The sequence below is a fragment of the Myotis brandtii genome, unplaced genomic scaffold (assembly GCF_000412655.1).
Source record: "Myotis brandtii unplaced genomic scaffold, ASM41265v1 scaffold838, whole genome shotgun sequence".
Lineage (NCBI taxonomy): Eukaryota > Metazoa > Chordata > Mammalia > Chiroptera > Vespertilionidae > Myotis > Myotis brandtii.
The window spans coordinates 300967-312817 of record NW_005371399.1 but is presented as its reverse complement, the minus strand read 5'-3'; the positions used below and the strand labels follow the sequence as shown (position 1 = coordinate 312817).

The following is an 11851-nucleotide window of genomic DNA, read 5'->3' as shown; positions in this document are numbered from 1 at the left end:
CTAACTCTCTATCCCTCTCCCTTCCTCTCTGTAAAAAATCAATAAAATATATTTTAAAAAAATAAAAGAAAAAGAAAGGGATGCAGGCAAAACAGTGGGGCTGGTGAAGGATCTCTAACCAGGCTTCCCTGAGCAGCGCATTAGCCCCTAGGTCCTCCCCACCTGACACCTCAGCTTCCACTTTCAATGCCCAAAATCTACAGACCAGGAGGGAAAATCTGTAGTTTAAAGTAAAGTGAGATTTGCTTCTCATTAAAATGAAGTTTATCACCTCTATCATAAATTGTCCTCCTCCGCTGCAGAGAAGGACCCATTAACACATTTTCTTTTTTCTCCAAATGAGGCGAGAGTAGATAGGTTTGAAAATCCCTATGGACAATTTAAAAAAAAAAACCTGAAAAGTACCCCCACCTCCAGCTGCCACCAGAAGCCAAAATTACTGTAATGCTGTGTCTAAGAGCAGACTGGGAAGAGCACCTTCGCCTGGCTCCTTCTGGTGCTAATTATCAGGATCTAGACTTGGCTCTGGGGGTTGGAGACCAGGCAGTGGGCTTCAGTCTCTCCCTCCTACCATCCCCCAGTCTTTCACCTCCAAACATTTGCTCTCAGAGCCTAGGTCCCTGCAGTTGTGCTCTCCCTCAAGGCCTCAGCCTACACTCTGAGCCACGGAGCTGCCAGTGTGACTGCTGAGGACCCTGGAGCCCTGGATACCCTGTCCCTGGGAGGGGCAGGCTGGTGGAGGAAGGGGGTTGCCTGGAGCTCTGAGCACTTTCAATTCTCATATTATAACAATGGTGACCAACATTTAATGAGCACCTACTAAGCACAGGGCTTGACTGAACTGACTCAATCTTGGCACAGAGCCCCACAAGGTCATCCCTCCTCATGTCCTTTACAGATGAGGAGGCTAATCACAGTAATGTTAAGTGGCAGCTAGTAGGTGAGATCTGAACAGAGACAGGCCAAACTAAGCCCCATCCCTGCTCACTTAAGAAGCCCATGCAGCCCAGCCAGACTCCAGCCCCAGATCAGCACAGGAAGAAACATGTGACTGTTCAGCCTTTAGGACCTTTTAGCACAGTGGCCCTATGACATGAGAGCTATTACTGTGCAATGATACACAGAGATAAAGGCTCTTCCCTGGGGTCACACAGACCAGGAGAGGTAGGATTTTAAGAATATTGGCTCTTGGCCTCCCCTTCACAGCCCTGGAAACTCATTTGGGCACAGCCAGCCTCAAAGAGGCCCCATCTGGAGCAAAACTCTCCTCCAATGCCCTCACCCTAGGAACCTGCCCAGGAGCAGTGACCCTTCCCTGAATTCAGAGGCCCCCATCTGTCCTGCCAACTCAGGGATCTCTGCCTAACTCACCCCCTTCTAAATCTTGAGAGCATCCCTCAGGCTTCTGCCAGCCCTCACAAACCCTCCTCAATCCCGCACTTTCATGCTACAAAGGGGTCATGAGTTCTGGGAGGACTCCCCACCCTCCTGAGCCCTGACTACCAGAACAACAGTGGGAGCCTCGCCTTACCTGCCACCCTCCTAAGCTGCTCCCAAGGTGGGAGGGGAGGCTCACGCTCTGATCCCTGCCTGACCAGACCCTCTGGGGGTTGCAGGCCAGCCTGTTCTCTCTGGGGGGAATGGGTGAGTGGAGTTGGAGGCCACAGAGGGTCCGTCTAGGACAGTGGTTCTCAACCTTCCTAATGCCGCGACCCTTTAATACAGTTCCTCATGTTGTGGTGACCCCCAATTTCATTGTTATAAATTGAACATAATTAAAGCATAGTGATTAATCACAAAAACAATATGTAAGTATATATGTGTTTTCTGATGGTCTTAGGCGACCCCTGTGAAAGGGTCGATCGACCCCTAAAGGGGTCTCGACTCACAGGTTGAGAACCGCTGGTCTAGGGGGTGGTGAGAGTGTACAGGGAGGAGGTTTCACTTTCCCATAAAGTTTTCTTGATTCCTCAAGTGAGCAGGGGAAGTGTGGGCCTTCACACACATGCAATGCTGATCTGATACTGACCGTGCCTGACAAGCCTTTATCTCATGCCCATGCCTACTCTGTTCCCAGCCAAGCCCTCTAGCCCCTTGCCCAGATCATTCAGGGCCCGTTGCCCCTCAAGTTCCTTCTATTTAGATTCTACCTCAGAATCAAGAAACAACCCCATCCAATTCCACCTACACACCACTGGATGCCAGAAGTTGTGGGGCATCCCTCAGGAGCCCTGCTCCAATTCCCAACATTCAATACACATACATCCACACAGATGCTCACACATGCAATCCAGGCATTCGGCATGTGTGAGCAAGGCTTGAGTGCCCACCACACACACAGTTCTCCTTCCACCTGATTCAGACTGGTGACATCAGCAATGACAGCAGCAGGCCAATATGTCACTGCCTGCCACTCACAGCAGAACAAAAGAAGCCTCCTGACCCCAGGCTGAGCCCTGACACTGGCCACAGGGATCATCAATGGATGTTCCTAGATTTCTAGTCTCCCCCTTTACCTGGGTCCAACTGTCTGCAGAGGAAAGTGGTCAAGAGGAGCTGGAGTTACCACCCAGCATCAGGCCCTAAGGTTCTTCCACAGCAGCTCCCTGCCCACAACCACTGTTCCCTATTTCCACCTCAGAGAGGTCAAGGGCTCCAGCTGGAGTCACACAGCAAGTCAGGGCCAAGCTGGCACTAGAACCTAGGTCTCTCATCTCCTGGACCTGAGGCTCAGGGGCAGTGCATGTTGTAAGAGGAGCAGAGCCACAGTGCTCATGTCATGGTCCGTCTTAGCTCCTAGAACTCAGGATGGCAGTACCTCATGAAGGACAGGTCCCAAACCCACCCCTCTCCATCAGGTATTCCCTTTCCAGTCTCCTTGGTCATTGCCATCAAGCCCCTACTGCATACTTCTGATGACAGCAAACTCACCATAAAGCAGCCTCTCCATCTGTAGCTCTAATTGGGATCCCCCTTCCTAGACTTGGTTCTACCCCAGGGCAGTTAGTTCCCATTGTAGACCAGAGTTTGGGGGGAGGGAGGGTCTGACCCCTCCAAGGTTTCTGGACAACAAGGATAGCCCCTGAGCCTGCCATTTTCCAGGTTGCAGGTCCCAGCTCCTCCTTGCCTTCCACTTCCCATTAGTGTCCCTGTGGACCTAGGTGGGGGCCAAGCTGGAGAACCAATTGGCTGGGTGGCTCAAGGCTAGTTCCTCATGCCTCTGAAATGAGACAACTTAGGTAAAGCCCTGGCCCCAGAAGCTCTGACACTGTGGGCCCACCATACTCAGCACTGGATGAGGCCCTGCACACCAGGCATAACTAAGCCTCCCCAGTCATCTCCTCCTTCACACCAGATTTACTGTTCCTTGAGATATAGCCTCCGACAACCTGAGCCAAAACTCTGCAGCACTCTGCCTATGTCTGTGCCTCTCTAGGCCTGGATCAACACTGTGCAGGTAGGCCTCCAACTCTGAAAGTATCTCTCTGCCGGCTTGTTCTGACTCTGAAGCTGTCCCTGGGCCAGAGGCCAGAGGGTCTCCTCCAAACCCTGGCCAGCAACATGCCCAGTTCTAAGGCTTCATCACCCCATCAGCATCCTAGACATACCCTCATTAGCATAGCTGGCTGTCCCAAGTCCCAGACTATCTATCCCTCCCAATGTCCTCACTACAACCACCATGGGCCCATATTACAGTGTGCACATCTGTCAGCCTGTGGCTGCCATCACCACTGCTGTTCCAGGGAGACAGACTCATTTATGACATTATTAAAAAGTCCAGTTCCTCCCTCCCACTCCCCACACCTCCCTTTATAAAAACAGAGATTTGGGTTATAAATATCACCACGTCTTCCCTGTAGATTTCAACAGGCCTGAATAAATTGCTGCTGCCAAGGCCACCAAAACCACAGACCCACAGCCACAGCATGTTAATGGTGCCTTAAGGCTTCACTCTGATTGCCCTGGCTATCCTCCTTGGCATGCCTAGAGCCACTGGAGAGTCCCCAGCCAACCCCTCACCCACATACCCGCTGCTGCCCTGTGACCCCTAAAACAGAATCTACCCATAGTAGAGGCAGCTGGGGGATCATTCACCTACCTAGGGCTTTGATGGGAAGGAGAAAAGGGAGCTAACCCTGGCTGAACCCCCAACTTAGGCTCTACATATCAGCTACCAAATCCTACAAAAATCTAGCCTTTAAGATGGTACAGCTGGTTTGTGGGGGAGCTAGGATTCAAATCAAGAACCGTGGACTGCAAAGCTCTTTCCACCACATTCTGGCCCCCCAAGGCCTGAGGGTTAAGAGCTGATGTATTCTAAGCATTTTACATGTAATAATTTAAACTTTGTGATGACTCCATGAAGACAGCACTACTAATACACCCACTTTATAGACAAGACCCTGAGGCATAGCCAGGGCCACACAGCTTGAAAGTGGAGGAGCCAGGTTCAAAGCCAAGCAGGCTGGCCCCAGAGCCCAGCTCTTAAGGACTCTGCTCAGAGCAGCCTTCTAGCCTGGCCAGATGAGACATTCCCACTGCCTTGAAAGACTCAGCCCCATGCAAAGACGGCCCTCATCACTGCGCTAACTAGAGGACAAAAGCCCAGGCGCTGGGCCTGATTCATTGTAGGTGTTCACCCCAGCCTTCCCCGGCTGGCAGTCTTAATCTCAGGGGGATCACAAGGAGCAAACATTCTAGACTGAGTCAACTATCTAGTACCAGACAAGTGGACATGGGGCATTGCTACTTCTGGTATTGCTATCATCATAGTGGAGGTTGATCCCATCATTGTGGGCAATCTGACCTCACACCTCACAGGAGGGCACATACTCCCTTTCTCCATGGCCCAGGGACATTAAGGGTGTTTCACTCACTCTCTTACTAGGACTGTTCCAACTGTATTCGTTTCCTGTGGCCACTGTAACAAATTATCACAAACTTGGTGACTTAAAAGAACAGAAATTTATTCTCTCACTATTCTGGGGCCAGAGCTCTGAAACTGGTTTCACTGGGCCAAAACCAAGGCATGAGCAGCGCTGATTCCCTCTGGAAGCTCCAGGGTACGCCTTCCTTGCCTCTTCCAGCCTCTGCCTCTCTGGTCACATCACCTTCTCCTTTCTGTAACTAAATCTCCCTCTGCCTCCTCCTTATAAGGACACTAGCAATGGCATTTGGGACCCACCCAGACCTCCAGAATAATCACCCCATCTCAAGATCCTTGACTTCATCGTATCTGCAAAGACATTTTCCAGGGAAGGTAACTTTCACAGGTTTCAGGGATTAGGACATGGACATCTTTGGGAGCCATTACTTAGCCTATCACAGTCACCAACTACCTTCTCCTGGAAACACAGCCACATCAAACTACTGTTCACAGCTGAGTGCCTCATTTTACCTCAAGTCTGACCCTGCTGGCTTCCCCATTTCAGGTGCTAGAACCCCCATCAGCCCAGCTGCCAAAAACTGTGGGATCAACTCTAACCTCTCTTTCTTACTCTCACAGTGGACCCACCATCAGCATGCCTTATTAGTTTAACCTTCAAAATCTCTCTGAAATCTGATCGTTTCTTGCCACCAGGTATGAAGTTGTCTCCTCATCCAGCCAGTGAACTCCTATTTACCCTGAAAAGCCCTCCTCAGCATGGCCTTCCCCAGCTCCTTGGGCTGAGTTGGTCCCTCCCTTCTTTGAACTCCAGTGGCACTCTGGGCTTCCCTGCCATAGTGCTTAACACCTGGATGGTCCTTGTCAGTGGCTGTTACCCTGACCAAGCTACTACCTTCTCTCCTAGATTACTGCAACAGCCTCCTCCCTGGATTTCCAGCTTCTGCCCCTATCCCCCAGTCTCCTCAACACCACAGCCAGAGGGACCCTTAAAACCCAAGTCACAGAGGTCACTCTGTCAAAACCCTGCGGTGACTCCTGCCTCACTCAGAGCAAAAGCTGAAGTCCTTACAATGGTCTGCAAGTTCTGGCCCCATTTACTCTCTGACATCAATTTCTACCCCCTCCCTCCCTCATCTCCTCCTGCCCTCTGGCCTCCCTGTTCCTCACCCAGGCAAGGCATGCTCCCACCTGAGTTGTCACCAGAACCCAACCATGCTGGCACCCCAATCTCTACATGTTCCCTCTGCCAGGATATCCATGTGGCTTCCTCACCTCCTCCAGGACTTTACCTAAAAGTTACCTTCTCAGTAAGACACCCCTACCCCTCACAGTTCCTTTCCCACTTCCCTAATTTATTTTTCCTCCTTGACATTATCTAACACAATACATATTTTGCTTATGCATCTTGTTTAAGTCTGTCTCCTCTACTACAATGTAAGCTCCATAATAACAGCCTCCCAGGTCCAAATGTGTGCCTGTATGTGGGTGCTCAATAAATATTCATCCATTCATTTATTCTACAGATAATTATGGAACCAGGCACTGAGGAGGTCCCCTGACAAAGACCATCCAGGGTATTAAGCACTGTGGCAGGGAAGCCCAGAGTGCCATTGGAATTCAAAGAAGGGAGGGACCAATTCAGCCCAAGGAGCTGGAGAAGGCCATGCTGAGGAGGGCTTTGCAGGATAGATAGGAGTTCACTGGCTGGATGAGGAGACAACTTCATACCTGGCAGAAGAAACAATAGGTTCAAAAACAGGAAACAAAATAGTTAGACCTGTTCTTGGAACAATGGAGGGGGCAGGAAGTGAGACTAAATGGGGTGAGCAAGGGCTAATTTGAAGGGCCTTAGAGAGCAGACCAAGGGGGTTGAACTTTTCCCCATGGGTAATGGTGGGCCACTGAAGGAGAGCATGTGGCAGGTGTATGTGTCTGGAGACTCCTCCACTTCAGACACCAACAGGCAGACTAGACCTGGGGAGAGGTTAGGGTATTCTGCCCACCTACCACATGAGAGGGGAAGGACTTAGAAATTCCCCCAAATTGTGGCCTCAGCCAGGAAGCAGTTTAAGCCAGAGTGTCATTTTAGAGCCTCCAGTATACCCAGGACTTTAATGAGAGGAGACCTGGGGGAAATTAAAGCCAACAGTTTGCAACAAATGCTAGAATGTGTGGCTATGTGCAGGTATGGCACTATGGACCAAACTATGTCCCCCAAAGTCCATATGTTGAAGCCCATTTCTCCAACATGATTGTATTTGAAGGAAATAATTAAGATTAGATGAAGTCATAATGGCGAAGTACTAATCTGATATGATTAGTGCCCTTATAAAAAGAGACACCATAAATATCTCTGTCATATGAGCACACAGCAAGAAGGTAGCCATCTGCAAGCCAGGAAGAGAGTTGTCACCAGAACCCAACCATGCTGGCACCCCAACCTCAGACTTCCAGCTTCCAGAACTGCTGTTGATTAAGCCACCCAGTCTATGAGTTTTTGCTATGGCAGCCAAGTGAACTAAGAAAATGACAAAGTCAAGGAGAGCTTCCTGGAGGAGACAAGGTGTTGGGCAGTCCTAGGGCTGAAGACAGGCCAGATCTTGGCTTGCTGGACCTGTGACCACACAGTTGGCCCCAGCCAAGATCCATCCTTAATGCAGTCTACAAAGCCTCAGTAGTTTCTTCCGGGTTGGACTCTCCTGAGAGGAGCAAGAGGCAGTTGCAGGGTTGATGGGACTTGAGATCTTTCACAAAGTACAGCAGACCCCTCGGACAGGGGAAAAGGCTGGAATTTTATGGCTCCTTAGCACCAGATCCCAGCTTCCCTCTTCTGTCTCCACTAAAGGTAATGACAGCCTGGCCCGAGCCAGCCAGAATCAATGTGCAAAGGCCTCCCCTCAAACCAGGCTACCACCCTTAAGGGGCTGCCTGCAAGTGGAAACCTGGTCTCTGAATGACAGAAATGATCAGAATATGCAGAGAGAGAAAAGGTCTATAAATAAATATACATTTTAATGACATGTTTAATTAAAGTGAAGTTAAATTAATTTGCTGTAAGAAACTTAGATGTGCCCTAAAGGATTTAGAAGTAGGGCTATTGTCCCTGAGTCCAAAGGCTCCACAGAAAAGCCTGTGGTGAGATGAGGGAAGCATCCCATTCCCTGCATACAGTGTCCTCAGAAGGAGGTGGTCCACACTTACACAGCACTCTGTGTCGCACAAGGTGCATGGGATGGTATGCGTGTTTGTCAGGGGTAAACTAAAGGCTAGAAGGAGCAGTGACTAGCCCAAAGTCACACAGCATGTGTGTGGCAGCCTCCACAGGAGACCACAGGTCCTTTCTGTAAGCCCTGGGCATTTAATTCATGCTCAGCACACCAAAAGCTCCTTACCCTCTGTACCCCTGAGCTGCTGCTCCCCAGGGACCTCCCCCTTCTCTGGCTCCTCTGAGACCAAGCACAGGGAAGACAATGGGAAGCAGCCTGGGGGTTGAGGACAGGAGGCAGAAAGAAAGGGAAAGGAACTGAAATCAACAAGCTTTCCAGAATTTCAAGCAGTTTTTGGAGGAGCATGTTCGGCTGTAGCAATTTGCTCCAGGGGAAAATCATGTTCCCGTGCTCTAATATACAGAGCAGAAGGAATATTTGGTGGGTTGAATACTTGTTAATTTATTTCTCTGTTTATTAATGGGCCTGGGGGTGGGGGGTCCACACACACACACCAGATATCAGCAGGAGATGGCACCCGAGCTCTCCAAGTTTTCCTATCAAGTGTCACTCAAATTCTTGCTCCCTCCTCTAGATGCCACAGGTCAGAGGAAGGCTGTGTGGGGTTCAGGGAACTTAGCAATGAGATAGCCAGCATGACCAGACGTGAGAAGACATCTTGAGAGCATCTAGGTCCCGACTAGATGGCTCCTAGGCACCTCACACTGAGCAAGTCTACACAAGGACGGTCACACTTCTGCTTGGCCCAGAATCCCATTTCAGACAACAGTGCCATCATGTATCTTGTTGCTCAGGCCAAAATACCTTACCGACTTGACTCTCAGCCTTCCCACCCCAAAGCCAGTCTCCAACATCTCTCACCATCCCACAGCCTCCCCAGTCATGACCTCTCTTCTCTCCTCCAGACCCTGCACCCCCTCTCACCAGGCTCCCTGCTTTCCCCACTCTATCCAACTCTCTCCCCTTGGTTGCCTCTCCAAGAAATACAAAGCCTAGGAATGTTGCATATTTGGGTGTCTCTCTACTGAGCCGCCCAGGGAGGTCTGTGAGGTCATCACCTCTAAAAACCACAATCCTGGGGAATAGTGTGGGGCTCCTGAAAAGGCAAGAAGTTTGGAGTCAGGTGTGGAATATGACCCACAGAGAGTGAATCATTAGCCTCTCTGAGCTTAATTTTCAACTCCTTAGGATGGGACTAAGTGCCACACCCACTGGAGTGCTGTGCAAGCCGAGTTCACAGTGAGTCTAAGTCAGGGCCTGGCACAGTGGGTATTGGATAAGCATGAGTCTCCTGGCCTTTGCAATCCACCACAGACCACCCCCTACTTGGCCTTAAGAAGCTAGACCACCTGGTTCCTTAATCCAGGCTTAGAGACTATTCTCAGGCTGACTCCCAACTCTAGCCAGAGCCTCCCCACAGACCCTTCCTGCCAGTTTGCACAGCTGCCACCAGCCTCCTCCCAGGCCTTCATACCTCCCACCTAAGGCCCCAGGGCCTGGGGAGTCCTGTCTGTGCATGGACCCTACACTAAACCTCCATCCCTCCTCACAGGCCCCATATCAGGCTCTGTGCTGGGATCCAGGCTGCATGTTTGCTGTCTCCCTGTCCTATGTCAGGACACAGCTGTTCACTCCCAACTCTTAGTCCCCCAACCCCACCAGGGCTCCAGGGCTGGGACCTCTCTGGGCTCTGACTGCACCTACTCTCCCACACCCAACACCCCCACTGCCTGTTCTCAGGAGCTCATACCCTACCCTGTGCTTGATCCTTCTGCCTGGTTTTTGGTCACACAATTCCCAACCAGGCTAGCCCTCTCCACACTCCAAACTGTCCCATCCCCTCCCCCTGATCCTCCTAAACACTAAGGTCCAACCTTCTCCAGAAAGCACTCCCTAATTTCTCCGGCCCTTATATCCTTCCATTTTCTGGGGCTCACAGCATTTTTCCTTGGTCCCTCTAGTTTCAGGCTGCTACTCAGAGGCAGGGACCACATTGCCTACTCATTTTATGGCCACCACGTGAGGTATTCAGGAAGAATAGGCTCATTAAATGATTCAGGGGAACGAACCCAGAGGCTTCCCACCGACCAAGTGCACACCTCGGTGAGACAGATATCATTATGCCCATTGTGCAGATGGGGACAAAGAGATTAAGAGAAGTGAAGCACTTTCCCAGTGGCAGTGCTGGGATGTGAACCAGCCCCACCAAATCCACAGTCTCCATACATGACCCACCAGCCCTACAGTCCACACACACTATTCCATGTGAGCACCTCAGCTCCACAGGAGTAAACTGAGGTCCACTTGCTCAAGGCCACACAGACAGTAAGTGGCAAGACTTGAACTTAAATACCAAGCCTCTCAGCTCCCAGCCTTGTCAGACACATGTTCAGGACACCTGCCTCACAGGATCTGCAGGACCCACCTTGCCTTCCCTGGTGGCCCACCCTCCACCTGGACAGCAGAGCCACCACCTGGACTGTGGCAAAGTCTCCTCAAATGACCTTGGCAATGCCTGAAGGTGGACCCTGTGGGACCTAGGGTAAAGGTATAGACGGCACACTGAGGAGAGGACCTTGTCAATGTCCCCTTCAGCTCCTCTCTGCTAGGCTAACTGGAAGGTCTCAGGGGACAGGGGAAGAGACACACCTTTTAGCAAGAACCCTCTCTGTGTTGAGGGGTCACCTCACTTCATTGCCCCCTCATCTGTAAGTGGGATTCAGGTAATAATTACTTGAATACACATTCTAGGCACTCAGCTACACTAGGCTGGATCTGAGGATGCACCTCTCTCAGGACACCCAATCCAAGCAGAAAAGATCTGGTCTCCCAGAAAAAGAGCTAGGCAGCATTGAGTGGAGATACCAGGCTAACATGCAGGTGGACACCCTACCAAACAGCAACAATACCATACCCAGGATGTCACCTGGCCAGCTGGGTCAGAGCAGCAGCCATGGCATGGGTTCCAGGGAGCCTGGGGTCTCAGAAGGCAAGAGGATGCTACCCGCTTCCAGACTGGCTGCTCCTGAGCCCAAGGTCCAGTCTGACAGGCCAGCAGAGGACATTTGGCTCAGGTGGACTAGAAAGTCCCGAATGAGAAAGTGGCCCCAGCCTCATTTCGTGGGACAGCCATCGGTCACTCTATCCAGCACAACAGGAGGCAGCCGCACTGAGGGCGAGACAGCAGGCCAACGATAACAACGGCTTACAGCCCACAGCCTCAATGGCCAGCACTAATCGGTCTGAAGGACAACGAGCTCCATCTAATCAGACTAGAACACCTACATCCCCCAGCCTCCTCCCTTTGTGGTTTTTGTGCATAAAATTCAACCCCAAGGACAGTGGACTGAGTCCTAACCTTCCTCAGTTGTGGCTCCATCCCCCATTCCCTCTAATAAACTCCCCTCTTGCTCGCCGCATCCGCCTATTTCCTTGAACAACTCCAATCTTACACAGTCCACATCCACCATTACAAACTGTTTTCAGCATATTCAGCCTCCTCCCAACTCTGTCCTGGGCCTGAATGGAAGAGCAGAGGGTAGGCCGTGGAAGACAATGGGTCCCTGGTGAAGGGCACCCATATATGCAATTCAGTCTGGGGCCAAAAGAAACTAAGGGCTGTGCAGAAAGGGGAGTAGGGGTGAGAACCTTCATCTCTCTTTGCCCTCTGCATGCCAAACCCCACCCCCACCATCCCCACAACCCCTGCCACCCCCACCACCACCACCGCCACCAC

The 11851-nt window shown here is 51.1% G+C and overlaps 1 protein-coding gene and 1 long non-coding RNA gene across 4 annotated transcripts in view; both read right to left on the bottom strand.

Annotated features, from left to right (window-relative positions):
* LINGO1 (leucine rich repeat and Ig domain containing 1) overlaps positions 1–11851 on the bottom strand; it is a 260571-nt gene that overhangs the window by 202497 nt on the left and 46223 nt on the right. The gene's annotated exons all lie outside the window — the stretch shown is intronic.
* LOC106724464 overlaps positions 119–11851 on the bottom strand; it is a 19604-nt gene continuing 7871 nt past the window's right edge. Inside the window, exons 2-3 of the long non-coding RNA XR_001360270.1 lie at positions 9775–9787; positions 119–147 (exon numbers count right to left, since the gene is read on the bottom strand). This is a non-coding gene — a long non-coding RNA (uncharacterized LOC106724464). The remainder of the gene's footprint in view (positions 148–9774; positions 9788–11851) is intronic.